Source organism: Carlito syrichta, unplaced genomic scaffold, assembly GCF_000164805.1.
Source record: "Carlito syrichta isolate Samal-C Ts95f unplaced genomic scaffold, Tarsius_syrichta-2.0.1 Scaffold316276, whole genome shotgun sequence".
Taxonomy (NCBI): Eukaryota; Metazoa; Chordata; class Mammalia; order Primates; family Tarsiidae; genus Carlito; species Carlito syrichta.
The window spans coordinates 730,744-753,690 of NW_007260372.1; positions in this window are offsets into that span (position 1 = coordinate 730,744).

The following is a 22,947-nucleotide window of genomic DNA, read 5'->3' on the forward strand; positions in this document are numbered from 1 at the left end:
AACAGGCTGGGCTCGGTGGCTCAGCCTGTAATCCCAGCACTTTTGGAGGCCGAGGTGAGTGGATTGCCTGAGCCCACGGGTTCAAGACCTGCCTGGGCAACTTGGCGACAATAAATCAAAAATTAGCCGGGTGTGGTAGCGTGCAATAAATCAAAAATTAGCCGGGTGTGGTAGCGTGCACGTGTGGTAGCATGCACCTGTAGTTCCAGCTACTTGGAAGGCTGAGGATCGCTGGAGCCCAGCAGGTCGAGGCTGCGGTGGCCAGGAGCGGCCACTGCACTCCAGTCTGGGTGACAGAGTGAGACTCCAACTCAAAAAATAAAAATAAAAATAAAAAAATAAAGTGTACTGCAAGAAAAATATGACAGAGCTAAACAATGTCAAAATGGCTGCTCATTGGCTATATTGACTCCATATTATGTCCTTTCATAAATAAATGGAGGAGAACAGATGTGGAGAAGCACAAGGCACGATTAAGCCAGAAACAGTTGAGAAAATTTGGTAAATTATATTTAGGAAAGGAACCTCAAGGTAAAAATCTACAAATGGGCTGGGCGTGATGGCTCAAGCCTGTAATCCCAGCACTTTGGGAGGCTGAGGTAAGTGGATTGCCTGAGTCCACAGGTTCCAGACCAGTCCGAACAACTTGGTGAGACCTCATCTCTACAATAAGTCAAAAAATTATGCCTTGGGAGGCTGAGGTGAGTGGGTTGCCTGAGCCCGCAGGTTCAAGACCCGCCTGGGCAACTTGATGAGACCTCATCTCTACAATAAATCAAAAATTAGCCGGGTGTGGTAGCGCGCGCCTGTAGTTCCAGCTACTTGGAAGGCTGAGGTGGAAGGATCACCGGAGCCCAGCAGGTCGAGGCTGCGGTGGCCGGGAGCGGCCACTGCACTCCAGTTTGGGTGACAGAGTCTGACTCAAAAAAAAAAAAAATTAGCCCTGTGCCTGTAGTTTCAGCTACTTGGAAGGCTGAGGCAGAAGGATCACTGGGGCCCAGCATGTTGGCACTGGGGTGGCCATGAGCGTGCCAGTGCACAACAGCCTGGGTGATGGAGTAAGACTCCAATTCAATAAAAAAAAAATCTACAAATGAACTTCCTGATAACAGCAGGGAGCTATAGAGGTTAGATGGTCAGCTACAAAACATTTGCTGTTGGTTCCACCGCCAACAAAGAAAGTAGTTAACAAATCATTGTTAGTTCCTGGTTTCACCCAAACCAAAAGGCAGTCAACTATTGCTATTAACTAACCTGATCTTTTTTTTTTTTTTGAGTTGGAGTCTCACTCTGTCGCCCAGACTGGAGTGCAGTGGCCGCGCCCGGCCACCGCAGCCTCGTCTGCTGGGCTCCAGCGATCCTTCCACCTCAACCTTCCGAGTAGCCGGGCTACCACTCCCGGCTGATTTTTTGATTTATTGTAGAGATGTGGTCTCGCCAAGTTGCCCAGCCAGATCTTCAAACCACGGGCTCAGGCAATCCACTCACCTCAGCCTCCCAAGGCGCAGGATTACAGGCTGAGCCACCGAGCCCGGCTAACCTAATCTTAAAGAAACAAGATAACCACCAACAGCGGGCCACTTCACAAACCTCTGGAAATTTCCTTTTTGTAGATAACCCCCAAAGATAATTTCCCCAGGCCCACACTGAACTCCCGATATAGTTTTTTTTTTTAGGCTGGAGTGCAGTGGCCGCTCGCGGCCACCGCAGTCTCGACCTGCTGGGCTGAGGCAATCTTTCCACCTTCCAAGTAGCCGAAACTATAGGTGCACGCTACCATATCTGGCTAATTTTTTTATTTTTTTTTAGTTTAGTGTAGATACGAGGTCTTACCATGTTGCACAGGCTGGTCTCGAACCCATGAACTCAGGCAATCCTCTGGACTTGGCCTCCCAAAGTGCTGAGATTATAGGCTTGAGTCACTGCACCCGGCCCCATATAGTCTTATAAATACCACTGTCTAGCTCCTGCCTCTTGACAGACAGCATTCTCAGCTTCCTCTGCCTGTTGTGCCCTTCACAGCATATCTTCCCTTTAATAAATCTACCTTTCCAAATTAATAACTGCTTTGGTGAATACTTTTAGTCTTGCAACTAGGCCACACTCAGCCTGCCACATAGGACAATTGACACCTTTCTCATGCAGGAGAATTCCAATAATTTATGCAAATAGATACTCTGCCCTCAAGGAGGCGGAGCCTGGGTGAGGTGGCTCATGCCTGTCATTCTAGCATTTTGGGAGTCAAAGGCTGGAGAATTGCTTGAGGCCAGGAATTTGAGACCAGCCTGGGCAACATAGCAAGACCCCATCACAACAAAAAAAATTAAAAATTAACTGGTATGGTGGTGGTTGCTTTTAGCCCTAGCTACACAGGAGGCTGAGGTACGAGGATCATTTGAGTCTAGGAGTTTGAGGCTGCAGTGAGCTATGAGCATGCCACTGCACTCCAGCCTGGGCAACAGCAAAAACCTGTCTCTCAAATTTTTTTAAAAAGAGGTGGAGAACTATTCTCCATGCCTTGGGAAGGGAGGGAAACAGCAGTTATAAACCTTATAAACACGACCTCAGCCAGGGGATCAAGTTCAGCATCAACCACAATAAGTCATGTCACGAGTATGATGTGATAAAAATGGCATTTTACCTCTATTATCTTCCAAAACTCACAACCTCAGTCTAATCATGAGAAAAATATCGGACAAATCCCAACAGAGGAACATTCTACAAACTTCCTGACCAGTACTTCTCAAAACTGTCATCAAAAACAAAAAAGCATTTTGAGAAATGGTGACAGCCAATAGCACCCTGAGGAGACATGACAACTCAATGTAATTGGTATCCTGAATAGGTTCCTGGAACAGAAAAGTGTCACTAGGTAAAAACTAAGGAACCAGGAATAAAGTATGGACTTTAATTAACAATGCATCAATATTCATTCATCAATTGTAACAAATGTACCCTATTTATGTAAAATAATAATAGGGGAAATAGTGCAGAACATGCTGAGGGTCTCTCCTACCTTCACAGATTGCCTCTAAATCTAAAACTATTCCTAAAAAATTTAGTGGCCGGGTGTGGTGGCTCACACCTGTAATCCCAGCACTTTGCAAGGTGGAGGTGTAGTGGGAAGACAGAGAGGCCGTGACACCGAGGCTATTATAGGAAATGGCAATTTTATTTATGCCAGTGGACTCGGCCGGCTGACACTCCCAGGCTGAGCACCCTGGAAAGGAAAGAGAGGAGTCTTACACCTTTGTTTAGGTAAGGGAGGGGGGTTGTGTTGAGCGATTACACATTTTCTTTAGAATTCACAAGGTTGCACTCAGCAAAATCGGATTTTCAAAGATCAAATGGTTTCCAGGAAATACAGATTGAGTAGGGACTGTAAACTGATAATTTCAAAAAGAGGATTTGGGTAAGATTGAGTAGGGACTGTAAACTGATAATTTCAAAAAGAGGATTTGGGTAAGTTTGTGAATTAGTCACCCTTTTGCATTTCCATGAAAGCCATCAGTCTTTGGCTATTTGGTTTTTTCAAACAAAACCAGTCTGGCCGGTTTTCAGAGCCTGCCAATTGACTTTCAAAAGGAATACTTTTAACTGCTATCAGCCCCTTTTCTGCCACAGAGGTGTGAGGATTGCCTGTGCCCAGGGGCTGGAGACCAACCTGGGCAGCTTGGTGAGCCCTCATCTCTACAACAAATCAAAACAATGTAGCTGGGCATGGTCGTGCATGCCTGTAATTCCAGCTACTTGGAAGGCTGAGGCGGAAGAATCATCTGAGCCCAGTAGGTTAAGGCTGCAGAGGCTGTGAGCGTGCCACTGCACTCCAGCCCGGGCGACTGATTAAGACTCCAACTCAAAAAATAATAATTTTTAAAATAGGCCGGGTACAGTGACTCAAGCCAGTAATCCCAGCACTTTGGGAGGTGAGGGGAGGGATTGCCTGAGCCCACAGGTTTGAGAACTTGGTAACTTGGCGAGGTAACTTGGCGAGACCTTATTGCTACAAAAAAGAAATTAAAAAATTAACCGGGTGTGGCAGCGGGCGCCTGACGTTCCAGCTACTTGGAAGGTTGAGGCGAAAGGATCGCCGGAACCCAGAAGGTTGACCCTGGGGTGGCCATGAGCGTGCCACTGCACTTCAGTCAGAACAATGGAATGAGACTCCAACTAAAAAAAATAAATAAATAAAATAAATAAAATAAATTAAAAAGAATAAAAACACAAACAAAAAAATTGGCCTTTTTTTAAAAATCAAAGTCTCACTCTGTCGCCCAGGATAGAGTGCAGTGGCATGGCTTACTGAAGCCTCAACCTCCTGGGCTCAGCAATCCTGCCACCTCAGCCTCCCAACTAGCTGAGATTACAATCACGTGCCACCACAGTCAGCTAATTTTTCATATTTTTTTTTTAGAGACGAGGTCTCGCTAGCCTGGCCTCAAACTTCTGGGCTCAAGCAATCCTCCTGCCTCGGACTCCCAAAGTGCTAGGATTACAGGCATTAGACACTGCTCCTGGCTAAAATTGACCATTTTGGAATCTCTATTTCTTAAACTATTTGCATTCAAAAAGGAGCTTCAGAATAGACCCCATGAATAAAATATTGCAAAAGCTGCAGAGAAATTGATTTCTCTAGCGAGTCAGAAAATAATACCCAGTATCTATTCAGTGAGAGGAGGGATCATAGGAGGAAAGTGCTGAGGGGAGGGAAATTATTCCAATCCGTCTCCTGCTGCACAAGCCATAAACATAAAAATGAAACTATGCCATGAATCTCTCTTTGAGAAAGGGCAGGTGATCAATGGCTTACATCTAGCTTCCCTGCCCTGCTGAGATGTCATTCTTTCCAACAGAGGAAAATGACTAAGACATCCTCTCGGGAACTTCCAAATTGAGTTTGACTGCTAGTCAATGTGTTGAGCGGTTGTTATATGTCATTTCTTCTCCAGAAGATGGAGCTTTAGACTAAAATATCAGTGTAAGACAAGTCAGCAAGCTGGGCCTAGAATGATAAAATTCAAAGAAAATGCATAAAATATGGTATATATCAGAGAACTTCAAAAGCATCTTAAATCTCCTTGGAGATGAGTTCATTTGACCTAATTGTCCTACCCATTGCTTCAACTGTTTTTATCCAGGCAAAAAAGAAAATTTCAGTGGGAGTCATAAAAATGATTCTGTATCATCTTATTTTTATATGGTTTTTCTCTTCCCAGAAGTCTAAAATCTCACTATTAACTTGTAGTACGGTTTGTATGTTGACAAAGGTGACGTTTAAGCTCTCTGTTCCAGTGAATTTATTACACAGATATGAATTTTCTCCGAAATATTCATATGTAGAATTCATCTCTCGGCTGGGCACAGTGGCTCACACCTGTAATCCTGCATCTTGGGAGGCCAAGGTAAGAGGATTGCCTGAGCCCAGTAGCTCAAGACCAGCCTGGGCAAAATGACGAGACTTCGTATCTACAATAAATCAAAAAATTATCTGAGCATGTTTGGCACATGCCTCTAGTCCCAGCTACTTGGAAGGCTGAGGCAAAAGGATCACCTGAGACCAACAAGTTGAGACTGTGGTAGCCGTGAGTATGCCACTGCATTTCAGCCTCCAGTGCATTTCAGCCTAGGAAACAGTGAGACTCTGACTCAAAAATTAAATATTAATAAATAAAATAAAATATTTAAAAATTAGCCAGACTTGATAGCGTATGCCTGTAGTTCTAGCTACTCAGGAGGCTGAGGTAGTAAAATGGTTCGAGTCCAGGCGTTGGAGGCTGCATTGAGCTATAATTGCACCATGGCACTCCAGTCTGGGCAACAGAGCAAGACCCTGTATCTGAGAAAATAAAACAGAATAAAATTCATCTCTTTATTCTCAAACAAATCAATCTGACTAACCCTCATCTCAGCCATATTTTTCTCACATCTAACCTTCATATGTAAAAGGAGGAATTATGAGTGCCTTACCTTGATTCACAAGTTCATCTTTGGGCACATTATGAAACAAGCCCAATTTCTCCATAAAACTGATATTTATGGGGCATTTTTTGAACATAAAAATTGACCTTCCTGGTCTTATAACATATTAAAACATGAAATTTGGCTGGGCATGGTGGCTCAAGTCTATAATCCCAGCACTTTGGGAGGCAGAGGCAAGAGGATTGCCTGAGTACAGGGGTCTGAGATCAGCCTGGGCAACTTGGCGAGACCTCATCTCTACAGAAAATCAAAAAATTAGTCTGATGTGATAGCGCACAACTGTAGTTCCGGCTACTTGGAAAGCTGAAGCATAAGGATCGCCTGAGCCCAGCAGGTCAAGGCTGTGGTGGTTTTGAGCATGCCACTGTACTCCAGCCTGGGTGACAGAGTGAGAAGCCAACTCAAAAAAAACCGTGAAACTTACATTTGCCTTATCAGAGTTTTTTCCTCAGGAGAGAGAGACCCTCAGGCAAGAGACTGAAACTCACCAGAACATTGCATCCAGACAATGAGACCCCAGACCCTGACTCCTCATGATTGATTCCTTATCCCTCCCTAATTGCTGTTATACATTCTTTCCACCACTATATAATCCTACAATTTCAATCAGCTGGGGAGACACATTTGAGACTGAATCGCTCTTTCTCCTCAGATGATTATCAACTGAATAAAAAGTCTTCTTCCCTGGTAATATATATTGTCTCAAAGACTTTCTTTGCAGCCAGCATCAGGACCTGACTGAACTCTTCATTTAGATAACAATGATGTTGGTCCCATGAAAAGCCATGTTGGCCGGACTCTCTGGCTCAGCCTGTAATCCCAGCACTTTGGGAGGCTGAGGCAAGTGAACTGCCTGAGCCCGTGGGTTCGAGACCCACCCGGGCAACTTGGAGAGACCTCGTCTCTACAATAAATCAAAAATTAGCCAGGCATTGTAGTGCATGCCTGTAGTTCTGGCTACTTGGAAGGCTGAGGTGGAAGGATCGCGAGGCTGCGGTGGCCGGGAGTGTGCCACTGCACTCCAGTCTGGGCGACAGAATGTGACTCCCAACTCAAAAAAAGAAAGAAAGAAAGAAAGAAAAGCCAGGCTGGACTGGTCACAGTGGCTCATGTCTGTAATCCCAGCACTTTGGGAGGCGGAGTTGAGAGGATTGTTTGAGCCTACGGGTTCGTGATCAGCCTGTGAAACTTGGTGAGACCTCATCTCTACAATAAATAAAATATTAACTGGGTGTGGTGACGCACACCTGTGGTTCCAGTTATTTGGAAGGCTCAGGTGGAAGGATCAACTGAGCTCAGCAGGTCGAGGCAGTGGTGGCTATGAGTGTGCCACTGCACTCCAGTCTAGGGGATAGAGTGAGGCTCTGACTCAAAAAAAAGGGGGAGGGTTGCATTCATTTTCTTTCTTTCTTTTTTCCTTTTCAGTTGGAGTCTCACTCTGTCACCCAGGGTGCAGTGCAGTGACACACTCACAGCCACCCCAGCGTTGACCTGCTGGGTTCAGGTGACCCTTCCACCTCAGCCTTCCAAGTAGCAGCAACTACAGGTAGATGCTACCACACCTGGCTATGCATTATTTTCATGACTATGCAACTCCACATTTTATGCACTCAAGTTATCTGGACCACTGCATTTTGGTGGGAATTTTGCTGCATTTACACCACACACACACACACACACACACACACAGTATATAAAAGTTAGTTGACAACTCCCTAAGAACCTCTGATCAAAACTACTGATCAGCCTGGCACGGTGGCTCACACCTATTATCCCAGCACTTTGGGAAGCCGAGGTGAGAGGATTGCCTGAGCCCATGGGTTCGAGAGCAGCCTGGGCAACTTGGCGAGACCTTGTCTCTACAGTAAATCAAAAAAATTAGCTGGGCATGGTGGCGCATGCCTATAGTTCCAACTACTTGGAAGTCTGAGGCGGAAGGATCAACTGAGCCCAGTAGGTCAAGGTCGCGGTGGCCGGGAATGTGCCACTGTACTCCAGCCTGGGCGACAGAGTGAGACTCTGACCCAAAAAAAAAAAAAACAACAACTAAGTTTATTAGAATTACTGCAGTTGAGAATTGAAGATGGTAAATAATAATAATTACTGCAATAAAAAGAAACATCACTTGCTTTTTATTTATTTATTTTTGAGTTGGAGTCTCACTCTGTCACCCAGTCAGGAGTGCAGTGGCACATTCACGGCCACCGCAGCCTTAACATGTTGGGCTCAGGTGATCCTTCTGCCTCAGCCTTCCAAGTAGCTGGAACTACAAGCACACGTCACCATGCCCAGCTACTTTTTTTGATTTATTGTAGAGATGAGGTCTCGCCAAGTTGTCTAGGCTGCTCTCAAACCCGTGGACTCAGGCAATCCTCTCTCCTGGGCCTCCCAAAGTGCTAGGATTATAGGCATGAGTCACAGCCCCCAGTCAGGAAACACCACTTTGACAGAATCTAAGTAACATCTCAAAATGGAGAAATTAGTGTCAAAAGGAAAATTTTTTTCTCTATCCTCTCAGGTTTAGTAACTGGGACCTGAAAATTAAATTAACAAAAGGAAGATTAGCAGGAGAAAAGGTATACCGTTTTTATTAATATTAACTTACATAGAAATTCACAGAAAAGACAGGAGAACTCAAAGAAGCAATTAGACTCAGGATACTTACAGGCACTTTTAACAAAGGAACAGCTGGGCTCGGTGGCTCAGCCTGTAATCCCACGCCTTCGGAGGCTGAGGTGAGTGGATTGCCTGAGCCCATGGGTTCAATACCCGCCTGGGCAACTTGGTGAGACCTCATCTCTACAGTAAATCAAAAAATTAGCTGGGTGTGGTAGCGCGCGCCTGTAATTCCAGCTACTTGGAAGGCTGAGGCAGAAGGATTGCCGGAGCCTAGCAGGTCGTGGCTGCGGTTTGGGTGACAGAATGAAACTCCAACTCAAAAAAAAAAAAAAAAAAAAGAAAGAAACAAACGGTTTGGGCTTCAAGAGACAATAAATTGTTAAGAAGAAAGTGAGGACTTTTTTATTAGGGTCTGTTTTTGCAAACTCACCTTGGTATGACTCACTGTCTTTGATGATAAGAGTTCCTCTTCTCTCCCTGGTATTGGGGTGGGGTGGTTTGGTTTAACGCAGATAAGGGAAGGACTGATAGCTTTTCTGACATCTGTTGATTCTCAATTGGCTTCAGTTCAAAATCATCTGTATTTCGGGTGGTATATTCTGGTCTCTTTCATTAGCAAAGAGTATGTGTAAGTTGTTCGGAGTTTAGGACATGATAGCTTTGGATAGATGGACACAATGATTCGAAAATCATGAAGCAATTAAAAAAAATATATGTAGTGCTTTATTGGGTGTTTAAAATGTCATTGTGAAGCTGGGCTCGGTGGCTCAGCCTGTAATACCGTGCCTTTGGGAGACTGAGGTGAGTAGATTGCCTGAGCCCGCGGGTTCGAGACCCGCCTGGGCAGCGAGACCTCATCTCTACAATAAATCAAAAAATCAGCCGGGCGTGGTAGCGCATGCCTGTAATTCCGGCTACTCGGAAGGCTGAGGCGGAAGGATCACCAGAGCCCAGCAGGCGAGGCTGCGGTGGCCAGGAGCGGCCACTGCACTCCAGTCTGAGCAACCGAGTGAGACTCCAACTCAAAAATAAAATAAAAAGCCAGGCTCGGTGGCTCAGCCTGTAATCCCGCGCCTTTGGGAGGCTGAGGTGAGTGGATTGCCTGAGCCCGCGGGTTCGAGACCCGCCTGGGCAGTGAGACCTCATCTCTACAATAAATCAAAAAATCAGCCGGGCGTGGTAGCACACGCCTGTAATTCTGGCTACTAGGAAGGCTGAGGCGGAAGGATCACCGGAGCCCAGCAGGTCGAGGCTGCGGTGGCCGGGAGTGGCCACTGCACTCCAGTCTGGGCGACAGAATGAGACTCCAACTCAAAAAAAATAAAAATAAAATAAAATAAAATAATAAAATAAAATAAAATGTCATTGTGAGACAGGGTAGAAATTTTACCATGAAGGCCTTACAGTGACTTGTCCAAGGCCATGGAGTAAATAAAGTACCACACATATTACATGAAATACATCTGAATGGAATGCCAGAAAAATCACAGCTCATAGTAATGTCAGTGATTGGTAATTCCTGGGCACAGAGTGAGATAAGAACCCTGTCCTTTGCAGGCGCTCTAGAGTTGAAGGAAATCGTGCCAAACAACCTATGTTAACTGGTTCAACCTTATCTTCTACGAACAAGAGTTTCCTAGAATAATAAGTAACTAAGTGTTCTATGCCTGGTCCTTCTATGCATTATTTAATATAAGGATGTTGAAAAGCATTCCTCCTGGTCTCATTATGGTTTAATCCAGGGATAGGAAATTATGTCCATTTCTCTTCTCATATATATTCAATGTGTTTATTTAGTTGCTACTTTTCTTCAACTGTGGCTAGCTCTGGGTGAGATAATCCATGACCTTATTTAAAAGTATCAAATGAGCCGGGCTCGGTGGCTCAGTCTGTAATCCCGTGCCTTTGGGAGGCTGAGGCGAGTGAATTGCCTGAGCCCGCGGGTTCGAGACCTGCCTGGGCAGGCGAGACCTCATCTCTACAATAAATCAAAAAAAATAAAATAAAATAAAATAAATAAAAGTATCAATTGATCTTGAACTGCAAACAGGGTGGATTTAGATCCAGACAAAATAGCTAACATAACGTTGAAAAAGCTAGCTAAATTCAAAGTAGGGAGTTAGTCGAAAGGCCTAATTTCTCTATTTTTGCAACCAGGACACAGACTCCCACACAACATCTTTTAAAAATTGCTTTATCTTCAGAAAAGTCAGTTTTCTCAACCAAAGTTTAGTACATTTTTACAGCAAGATCTGACATTGACAGAATCCAAAGAAAATGAAGTAAGATATAAAACTTGGACTACTACTCATTGAACATATGGTTAGACACTTTATTTAAAGGAAAGAACAGGAATCCAGAAGGGCTATAATTAGAAAGATGCTTCATACTGTATATAAGGGTCCATTACAACCTTCTGCCCATGATAGATGAGTCAACGCTTTGACTCATGAACAACTAAGAGGAGGGAATGAAATGACTGTTAGTGACCTAACCAAGGTAACTCCATTTTGTAGTAGTTCTTCCATTTTGTCTTCCAGTCCCCCCCGCCATGTATGACTGGCCTAACCTTTCCAGTAGACCATAAATCATACCCCACAATTTATTGCTTTTCCATTTCCTCCCCTGGATGTTGGGAGTGGGCAGAGGAGGCCTGCCTGAGGGTAGGGATCCAGGCAGGCTGCAGACCCTGAGACCACTAGGATGAGTTCAGGAGCTGATGGCCCATTCCCTCTTCCCTTCTTTGCTGGTTGGCACGTCCCGCTAGCAGGGACTTTGATGATCTAAGCATGAAACTCTCAGAGTATGACAGGCAAGGCTTACTTTAGGAGTCCATTGTTCCCGTTTCTCACAGACTATGGTTTTGGCTTTAAACTTAACATAATTCAAACTCAGGTCACATAGGAGCCTTTAATATGGTACAAGCTTCTTTATAAGATTTAAAAGTATATTTGTAGAATTAGTATATACATATAAAGTGTTATTTCAATCTTAATAATACAGTTAATTATATACAGTTACTAGAAACAGCCCAGCACAAACTTTGGGCTGGACCACATTCCTTAGGAACTGGTTTGGGCTATAATTAAGAGTTTCTATAGTGTAGGTAGAATTAGCATAAAATAGAAAGGAATTAGGATTTAAGTTGGTCATTAGGTGTTGTATATGCATAAGTTTTAAAAGTTATTGATTATTAAATATTATGATATTAGAATTGTTGTATTGCTTTTGAGGAAACACCTGGTGAGTGGGGGACGTCCCTCATTTTCCTGGCTTTATCTTTATGTAAAAGTTTTGTGATTTAGTTGGGATTGTTCTTCCTCATGCCTGAGGAAACACCTGGTGGGTGGGGGATGTCCCTCACCCACCTGGCTTTGTGTTCATATGAAAGTCTTGAGGCCACCGTAGCCTCAACCTGCTGGGCTCCGGCGATCCTTCTGCCTCAGCCTTCCCAGTAGCCAGAATTACAGGCGCGCGCTACCACCCCCGGCTAATTTTTTGATTTATTGTAGACATGAGGTCTCGCTGCCCAGGCGGGTCTCGAACCCACGGGCTCAGGCAATCCATTCACCTCAGCCTCCCAAAGGCACGGGATTACGGGATAAGCCACTGAGCCCAGCTCCCCTTCAAGTTTTACAGTCTGCTTCTTTACGTCCATAGTTGTTGGTACCTCTAGATTTGCCACGTGACCAGCAGAGCATTGTATAGAACTTAAGTTATACAATCCAGGTATGCATGGTATGCAATCCAGGTTGACAAATCTGCCAATAAAAACAAAACAAAACAAAAAAAGAACTTAAGTTACAACTGCATTTTACCAATTAGTGACATCTTAAGGTTCAGACTTCCTGGTGCCAAGTACCAGAGGTATCTCACAGTTTTTATCAGTAAGGCCAGGCAGAGGCATTAATCGGGCTTGCCACAGAATAAAGGGAGTTTACAAGGCCCAAGACATCATGCATTACACAAAAGTTATACAAATCACAAAAGTTATGATTACATTGCTAATAAAGTTACACAAATCACAAGACTTTGATTACATTGGTAGTATATTATTCAAACCTATGACTACTAAGAAAAGGGGTTTACATCTTTCAGTTTGTTGGGCATAGTCTGCAGGGAAGTCAAGGATCCCCTGTAGCTACTTACTGGGAGATAAGGGAAAGTGCACCTTTTGTAAGCTCTCAGGAATGCACAGGAGTGCTTGAACCCTTGCCATGCCCTTCTCTAGGTACTGTGGCAATATGGACAGACATTAGCGGGTCCCTGTATCATGTGCAAAAAGTGGTCCTTAGGTAAAATGAAAAAAATGAAATCTCTGGCTAACAACGGGGCTGTTCTTTGTCACTCCCAAACAAATGTGGATTTCTTGTCAGCTCAATCAAATGTGGTCATACCCTCTTCTGAATCCCTAGATCTACCATTTCATCTTTCTCTTTCTCATGGCTTTCTAATTTGATTGTATTTTCATGAAAACATGGTTTGTGTCTCCTGCAAGATTGGAAGTGTCTCAGGGTAATGTAGCAGGAATCTTTAGAGAGAGAGATGGACACCAAGGCCACTTTGTCAGGAAACAGCATTTATTCCTGTTAGCACCTGCTCAGCAGATTTGCATCCAAAGGCTGAGGCCTGAGGACAAGGGTGCATTGTCTTTTATACAATTTTAGCTTCCTTGTCTCCTGATAAGGCTTACATATTAGTTACATACTGGCTAATTGGGTATTTCATAGCTCAAAGTTATAGCAGAGTTACACTTGCACACTACAGATTGGGACCACATTCCTTTTTAATATGTATTATCTAAGAATGTTTTAATCTTGTGGTGCTAGAAGAATTCTTTCATTATCCTGGGAAGGTTTTTATCTTACTGTACTAAGTGGGGGCCCTACTCTGTCCTGGGAAGGCCTTCACCTTATGAGGCTTGGGGGAAGGGCTCCCTGCCTCAGCCCTACAGACCTTAGCTTTCTAGTCCTAGTGGGCAGTGGGGTGTGGACTTTGGAGTCTTAAGCATGACCTGGGTCTAAATTTAGCTGTGGGAGGTTAAGCCAATTATTTAACCCCTATGAGCATCAGGCATCTCACCTATAAATTGGGATGATCATAATAAAAGTGGCAAGCCATGCCTGGCTCCACATCAAGCATCCACACAACTGGTCGGTCTGTCAGGAGCCCCTGGTTAATATATGCTGAACCAGTAATTGCTAAGGAGCCCCGCACATAGACTGTACGCCTCTAGGAAAAGTAACCCATTTGGGAAACTCTAGTACAGAAAAGAGGTCACTAGGTTAAGGTTGGGAGGATAGACTTAGCAATGTTATGAAAGACGGTGATTTATTCTGGGGGCAATGGAGAGATATACTTTTATCATGAAATTAAAAAGAAAAATTTTTGTAGAGACGGGGTTCTCCCTATGTTGTCTAGACTGGTCTCAAACTCCTGGCCTCAAGCAACTCTCCTGCCTTGGCCTCCCAAAATGCTGAGATTACAGGCATGCCCAGCCTTATTAAAGATTTTGAAGATAAAGAAATGTTGTACGAATTTTCCAGAGAATACCCATCTACTCACCACCTGCATTCTACAACTAGCATTTTACTATGCTTGCTTTATCCTGTATCTATTCATTCCTTCATTCCTCTAATTCCTCTATTCATCCATCAAACCATCCCTTTTTTTTTTTTTAATGTATTTCAAAGTAAGCTATAAGGCTAAGTGTAGCAGCTCACACCTGTAATCTCAGCACTCTGATAGGCCAAGGTGGGAGCATAATTTGAGTCCAGGAGTTCCAGACCACCCTGAGCAATATAGTGAGACCCCATCTCTACAAAAAAATAAAAAGAGATTAGCCAGGCATGGTGGGACATGCCAACAGGAGGCTGAGCAGGGGGATTGTTTGAGCCTAGAAGTTGAGACTGCAGTAAACTTGTTGCAGGAAAACAGAGAGACCATGACACCAAGGCTATTTTAGGAAGTAGTGTTTTATTAGCACTGACGGGACTCGGTGGGTTAATGCTCCAAGGCTGAGCAACCCGGAGAAAGAGGAGAGGCGTTTTTTATGTTAGTTTAGGTAAGGGAGAGGGATCAGGTTGTATAGCTGTACATTTTTCTTTGGAATTTGTAAGGTGGTATCTAGCAAAACCAGATTTTCAAAGAACAAGTTGTCTCCAAGGTATGCATGACAAGCAGGGGTTGTAAACCGATAACTTCAATAAGTTCTCAAAGAGAGGATGCAGTGATAAGGTTTTGAATCAATTACTATCTTGCATTTTCAGGAAAGCAGCCTGTGGCTATTTAGTTTCCTTATATCCCATGTCTAGCAGGTTTGGAGCTTGCAGGTTGATTTTTAAAAAGAAATCATTTTAACTGTTTTTAGCCCCTCTCTATCACAAGCTATTTTTACACCACAACACTCCAGCCTGGGCCACAGAGCAGGATCCTATTCAAAAAATTAAACAAAAGAATAAAAACAAAATAAGCTATTGGCACCAGTGAAGATTCCTGAGCATGGGAGTTATTGGCCAGACCTGCATAGTTCTTTTAAAGTGTTCATCCTAGCCAGAATCAGTAACTCACGCCTGCAATCCCAGCACCTTGGGAGGCAGAAGCAAGAGGTTGCCTGAGTCCAGGGGCTCGAGACCAGCCTGGGTAACTGGATGAGACCTCATCTCTACAATAAAATTTTAAAAATTAGCCTGGCATGGTGGTGTGCATCTGTGGTTCCAACTACTTGGAAGGTTGAGGCGGGAGGATCATCTGAGCCCAGTAGGTCAAGGCTGCAATTGCTGACTGTGAGCGTGACACTGCACTCCAGCCTGGGCGACAGAGTGAGACTCCTACTCAAAAAAAAAGCAGCCGGGCTCGGTGGCTCAGCCTGTAATCCCGTGCCTTGGGAGGCTGAGGTGAGTGGATTGCCTGAGCCCGCAGGTTCAAGACCCGCCTGGGAAACTTGGTGAGACCTCATCTCTACAATAAATCAAAAAATCAGCCAGGTGTGGTAGCACGCACCTGTAGTTCCAGCTACACGGAAGGGTGAGGCGGAAGGATCGCCAGAGCCCAATGGGTTGAGGCTGCGGTGGCTGGAAGCAACCACTGCATTCCAGTCTGGGTGACAGAGTGAGACTGCAACTCAAAAAAAAAAAAAAAGGAAACCTTTTTAGGACTTTTCTTTTCGAGACAGGCTTTCTCCATATTGCCCAGGCCAGAGTAGAGTGGCATAATTATATAGCTCACCTGCACTTTGAACTCCTGACTCAGGCAATCCTCCCACCTCAGCCTCCCCCGTAGCTGGGACTATAGGCATGCCCAATCACACCCATTTACCTTATACATTAAACTTTATTATAGTTATGTCTGTATAGCAAAAAACAGTTTCAATTTGGATTCAGTATGGAGAAGCATGTGGCCTGATTAGGCCGGCATCAATTGGGTAAATTGGGAAAACTGAGGAAAGAAATCCAAGAATGAGATTTTACAAATGTTACAAAAAAACTTACTGATAAACAGCAGGAGTTGTAAAAGTTCACTGACCAGTTGTAAAACATTTGCTGTTAGTTCCCAGTAAACAAAAAGCAGTCAGCTATTACTGTTAATTAACCCTATTTGAAAGAAACAGAACATCACAATCAATCAGCCACTTCATAAACCTCTGGCTATTAGCTTTTGCAGCCGGGTTCAGTGGCTCAGCCTGTAATCCTGTGCCTTTAGGAGTCTGAGGTGAGTGGATTGCCTGAGCCCGCGGGTTCCTGGGCAGTGGACCTCATCTCTACAATAAATCAAAAAATCAGCCGGGCGTGGTAGCGCATGCCTGTAATTCCGGCTACTCGGAAGGCTGAGGCGGAAGGATCGCCGGAGCCCAGCAGGTCGAGGCTGCAGTGGCTGAGCCATTGAGCCTGGTTAAAAGGTTTACTTATAAATTAGGCACAGTAAAAGATGAAAAAACAACTAATAATAAAATAGAATAGAACAATATACTGTGACCGGGTGCAGTGGCTCACGCCTATAATCCCAGCATTTTGGGAGCCCAAGGCGAGAGGATTGCCTGGGCCCACAGGTTTGAGACCAGCCTGGGCAACTTGACAAGACCTCATCTCTACAATAAATAAAAAATTTAGCCGGGTATAGTGGCATGTACCTGTAGTTCCAGCCACACTGTAAGCCTGAGGCAGAAGCATCGCCAGAGCCCAGCAGGTCAAGGCTGTAGTGGCCATAAGCATGCCACTGCACTTCAGCCTGGGCCACAGAGTGAGACTCCAACTCAAAAAAACCCCAAAAGATTGGGTTCGGTGGCTCAGCCTGTAATTCCAGCACTTTGAAAGGGTGAGGCGAAGCTGGGCTCGGTGGGTCAGCCTGTAATCCCACGCTTTGGGAGGCTGAGGTGAGTGGATTGCCTGAGCCCGCGGGTTCGAGACCCGCCTGGGCAACTTGGCGAGACCTCATCTATACAATAAATAAAAAAATTAGCTGGGCGTGGTAGCGCGCGCCTATAGTTCCAGCTACTTGGAAGAATGACTGGAGCCCAGCAGGTCAAGGTTGCGGTGGCCGGGAGCGGCCATTGCACTCCAGTCTGGGTGACAGAGTGAGACTCCAACTCAAAAAAACAAACTAAAAAAGAAAGGGTGAGGTGAGTGTATTGCCTGAGCCTGCAGGTTCGAAACCCGCCTGGACAACTTGGTGAAACCTCATCTCTACAATAAATCAAAAAATCAGCCGGGCATGATACCGGCTACTCGGAAACCTGAGGCGGAGATCGCCAGAGCCCAGAAGGTCGAGGCTGCGGTAGCCGGGAGCGGCCACTGCACTCCAGTCTGGGCGACGGAGTGAGACTCCAACTCAAAAAAAAAAAAGAAAGTTATGAGAATGTAATCTTTCTCTCTCTCAAAAGATCTCGTGGTACTGTATTATGGGTAATCAAAAACCTCAAAAAGCAAAACCACAGATAAGGGGAAACTACTGGATTTTGTTGTTAGCTTAATTAAATTTTTAAAGTAAAGTTAAGTGCAATATATGCTGGTGTATGGGGCCCTTGGCCATTGGCCGCCTAAAGAGTCACTGGAAAATCACAGACACGAGACAGATTGATTAACAGGAGAAACAGCATGCAAATTTATTTAATGTGTATGCATGGAAGCCTTCAGGATGAAGACCCAACTTCCCAGTAAGTTACAGAAACTGAAATATCATCCGGAAGTTACAGAAAGAAAGAGAGCTTGCATTCTAGAAAGACAAGTTAAAAGACAAAGAAAAAGAGGAATTCTAGACCAGGCTTGGTGGCTCATGCCTGTAATCTCAGCACTTTGGGGGGTGGGGGTGAGATGATTGCCTGAGCCCCAGGGTTTGAGATCAGCCTGGGTAATTTGATGAGACTTCCTCTCTACATTAAATCAATAAATTAGCTGGGTGTGGTGGCACACACCTATAGTTTAGCTACTTGGAAGGCTGAGGGAAGGATCACCTGAGCCCAGCAGATCAGGGCTACGGTGGCCGTGAGTGTGCCACTGCTCTCCAGTCTGGGTGACAAAGTGAGAGTATAACTCAAATAAAATAAAATAAAATAAAATAAAATAAGGGAGGGATTCTATAGGGGCAATAAAGGATTGGGAGACTGAATGGGGAAACAGAGAATATCTTGTAAATAGTCCTCCTTGTGAATAGCCTTCCTTGTGAATAATCCTTGAAAGGGAAACTGAGGCCAGGTGGGCCAGTGCTGGTGCCAATGCCGCAGGAATAATGCAAGATTGCAACAAGGAAGAAAGTAGAAAGAAATAAAGTTTATGGCCAGGCTCAGGAGGCCAAGGTGAATGGATTGCCTGAGCAAGCAGGTTTGAGACCAGCCCAGGCAATTTGGCGAGACCTTGTCTCTACAATAAATCAAAAATTAGCCAAGCATGGTAGATCACGCCTGTAGTTCTTGGCTACTTGGAAGACTGAGGTGGAAGGATCACCAGAGCCCAGCGGGTTGACGCTGGGGTGCCTGTGAGTGTGCCACTGCACTCGAGCCTGGGCGACAAAGTGAGACTCCAACTCAAAAAAAAAAAAATGGCTATGCTAAGGCAAAATGTGAACTATGTTTATTCTAAGTTTCTATGGGTACCTCTCTTCAGTCCTCCTTGTGAAAAAGTCCTCCTTGGAAATAATAGTCCTCCTTGGAAGTTGCAGAAACCCCAGAGACAGGTGTTGGACCCCAAAGTCCTAAATCCGAGAGACCACCAAAGAGCCAGCTCCAATGCAAACACAAGAGGGTCTTTATTCAGGCTCGAGTCTGGGCTCACCCGACACAGCGGCTCGAGAATGAGAGCCCCGACTAGTACAGCAAGTGGTTTATATACACAGTTGCAAGGGAAGGGCTGGGTGTGACCAGTTTTTCCTAGGCTTGAGACATTGTTCAACTAGAAGAGGGCATGATGTAGAAAACGAAGTCTACAGACCTTGCATAATTCGTTCTCAATTAGGTCTGCGGTGATATCGGGGGACAGGAGTGCTTGAGATTGGTGGGTTCACTTTTGATTTGAGCGGGCGTGGGCTCGGCTGCCCGTGATTGACTACTAACGGCCAAACGGGCAGAGTGGAGCTAGTTAAGCCTCCTGGAATGTTAGATAAGCTACGGTTTACAGTCAGCTTCGGCGTATGGGCAGGTTTGAAACAACACAGAGCCCACCAGAAGAGTGGCTGGCGCCACAGAGCCTACCATAATTTAAGCAAAGGAATGTCCGGGAGGGGCTTATTGCTTAACATTCACACACACACTGCCAGCAGCAGTTGCAGAAGCAGAAGAAACCGGTTATTTCATTTAACATGGTTATTATGGGACAAACAAAAACTTAACAAAGTTCTAAGTACAAACACTGTAAACATTTTGTAACTTTACGGTCACAGGCGCCCTACAACAGGCATTATGCAGAGAAATGATTGGGCCAGGTCTGATCATATTCTTCCTCTCCTTTCTTGCAGTAGATGAGATACCAGAGAGAGGAAGTAGTTGGGAGAGACCCTGAGGCCATATTTGAGATATTAGCCTCTGAGGCCCGAAGGTATTAGCAAGTTAGACAGAACTAAGGGGCATGGAGAAAGCTTTAACAACTCTCCCTCCCTCTCTACCACCATTACTGGGAACTAATTACAGTGGATGACTATGGTTTCCCTAAGCCAACACCCATTCTCCCTTGGTAATGACACTTCAGTTTTCACCAGGACGCTTCTTCCTCCTACACTTGGATCCTGCGGTTAAGGTGGAGGCTGACTCCACTTTGTCCAACTCCTGCCTCTGGGAATGGGCATGTGAAAGAGGTCCAGGCTGGGTGCGGTGGCTCACGCCTGTAATCCCAGCACCTTGGGGACTGAGGCAAGAGGATTGCCTGAGTCCAGGGGTTTGAGACCAGCCTGGACAATGTGGCAAGACCTCATGTCTACAATAAATCAAAAACTTAGGCCAGTCGTGGTGGCATGGGCCTGTGATTCCAGCTATTTGGAAGGCTGAGGTGGAAGGATTGCCTGAGTCCAGCAGATCAAGGCTGCAGTGGCCATGAGTGTGCCAGCCTGGGTGACAGAGTGAGACTCCAACTCAAAAAAGAAAGAAAGAAAAAAAGAGGTCCAGTCTCAGGCCATTGTGATTGGTTAAGTGATAGTGACTGGTGCCTGTAATCAGGAGGCTGAGTTGGGAGGATTGCTGAGACTGGGAACTGAAGAGCAGCCTTGGAAACATAGTGAGGCCTCATCTCTACAAAAACAGAAAAACTAGTTGGGTGTGGTGGCACAGACCTGTAGCCCCACCTACTCAGGAAGCTGAGATAGGAGGCTCCCTTGAGCCCAGGAGTTCAAGTCTGCAGTGAGCTATGATTGCACAACTACACTTCAGCTTGGGAGACAGAATGAGACTGTCTCTCTCTAAAAGAAAGAACCGGGCATGATGGCTCAAGCCTGTAATCCCAGCACTTTGGGAGGCTGAGACAAGAGTATTGCCTGGGACCAGGGGTTCAAGACCAGCCTGGGCAAGTTGGAGAGACCTCATCTCTACAATAAATGAAAAAATTAGCCTGACGTGGTGGCACACACCTGTGGTCCCAGCTACTTGGGAGACTGAGGCGGAAGGATCACCTGAGCCCAGCAGGTCAAGGCTGCAGTGACCGTGAATGTGCCACTGGGCTCTAGTCTGGGCAACAGAGTGAGACTCCAACTCAAAAACAGAGAGAGAGAGAAAGAGAGAGAGAGAGAGAGAGGGAGAGAGAGAAAGAGAGGAGATGGGTATGTGAACCAAGCCAAAGAAATAAGACATAAATCCAGTACTTATTGAGCAAAAAAAAAGGTCAGGCATGATGGCTCATGCCTGTAATCACAGCATTTTGGGAGGCTGAGGTGGGAGGATTGCTTACCAGGAGTTTGAGACCAGCCTAGGCAACATAGCAAGATCTCATCTCTACAAAAAAATTAGATGGCTATTCAGGGAGGTGAGGCAGAAGGAAGGCCCGAGCCCAGGTGGTCATAACTGCAGTGAACTATGATTGTAACACTGCACTCCAGCCTGGGCAACCCCGACTCAAAAAAAATTACATGAATTATTGAACAAAAGGAGCTCTCTTTACACTGGGGCTGCTCAACTGTAGAAATATAAACACATTGCCGGGTGCAGTGGCTCATACTTGTCATCCCAGCACTTTGGGAGGCAGAGGCAAGAGGATAGCCTGAGCCCATAGGTTCGAGACCAGCCTGGGCAACTTGGTGAGACTTTGTCTCTATAATAAATAAAAAAATTAGCCAGGCGTGGTGGCATGCACTTGTTGTTCCAGCTACTTGGAAGGTTGAACTGGAAAGATCACCTGAACCCAGCAGGTCAGGGCTGTGGTGGCCTTGAGCATGCTACTGCACTCCAACCTGGGTGACAGAGTGAGACTCTGACTCAAAAAAAAAAAAAAGAAAGAAAGAAAGAAAAAGGAAATATAAACACATCATTGCCAGGGATGAATATGTGTAGAAATTGTCCAAGAATTAAGCTAGAAAATTTAAATGACCAGCCAAGAAATGAACGGACGGAAAAAGAAATGAAAGCAGAAAGAGAGAAAGGGATATTTGACTGCATTATTTGAGCACCTAGATCCAGCTGTGCCTGAATCCAATCTCTCAACATTTTTCAGTTATATGAGTCAAAGTGTCTATACTTATTGCTTAAGCCAGTCTTGCTTGAGTTTCTGCCTCTTGCTCTTGAAAAATCACTTTCAATATTTTCTTTTTTTTTTTGAGTTGGAGTCTCACTCTGTCACCCAGGCTGGAGTGCCACTGCAGATTCGACCTGCTGAGCTTAGGCAATCCTTCCACCTCAGCCTCTGGAGTAGCTGGAACCAGAGGCATGCATCACCATGCCCAGCTAATTTTTTGATTGTAGAGATGAGGTCTCACCAAGTTGCCCAGACTGGCCTGGGCTTGGGCAATCCTCTCACCTCAGCCTCCCAAAGTCCTGGGATTACAGGCATGAGCCATGGCACCCAGCCTTGAATTGATATTTTCTTTTTTTTTTTGAGTTGGAGTCTCACTCTGTCACTCAGACTGGAGTGCAGTGGCTGCTCCTGGCCACCGGAGCCTCGACCTGCTGGGCTCCGGCTATCCTTCCTCCTCAGCCTTCCAATAGCTAGAACTAGAGGCGTGCTACCACTCCCGGCTAATTTTTTGACTTATTGTAGAGATGAGGTCTCGCCAAGTTGCTCAGGCAGGTCTGGAACCCGCGGGCTCAGGCAATCCACTCACCTCAGCCTCCCAAAGCGTGGGATTACAGGCCGAGCCACCGAGCCCGGCTTGTATTGACATTTTCTAACAGGGAGATGCAGCACAGGAGGGGAGAAGCAGGTATTGAAGCAGAAGTTAAATTCTTGTGACTCTGATCAGTGATCGTGAGGTGACACATAAGATAAAGTAACTTTGTGGTTAAGTAGAAAGGAGAAAGGGCAGGTGTCTTGGGGTTGGTGGAGGGTGACTGAATCCACCCTGTCTTTGTTCTACATCCGGTAAACAAGTTTATAGCCAGGACCTGTCAGTTAAATATTTAACAAGCTCCAATTACAAAGGCAAGAGGTCCTCTTTAGTGTATTGGCCACCCTCCTGTGCCACTGTTTTTGAATTTTCCTGACAATCCTATCAGCTATGAAAACTCAAAAAGCAATATGGAATTGTTATCAAGCCTTATTAGAAGGGATCCCCAGCTTTATAGCTTCTCAGTGCCCCTTCTCTCAAGCCTCTTTCCCTTAAGCAGCAAGAGAATTTGGTGGATGGATGTAGGGACTGTAAGGGAACTACAACCCCTACTCACCCCTCCCCACCTCTTCCAGGATAATCAACACAGGAAACTACCCCCTCAGGCCTGTTTTAACA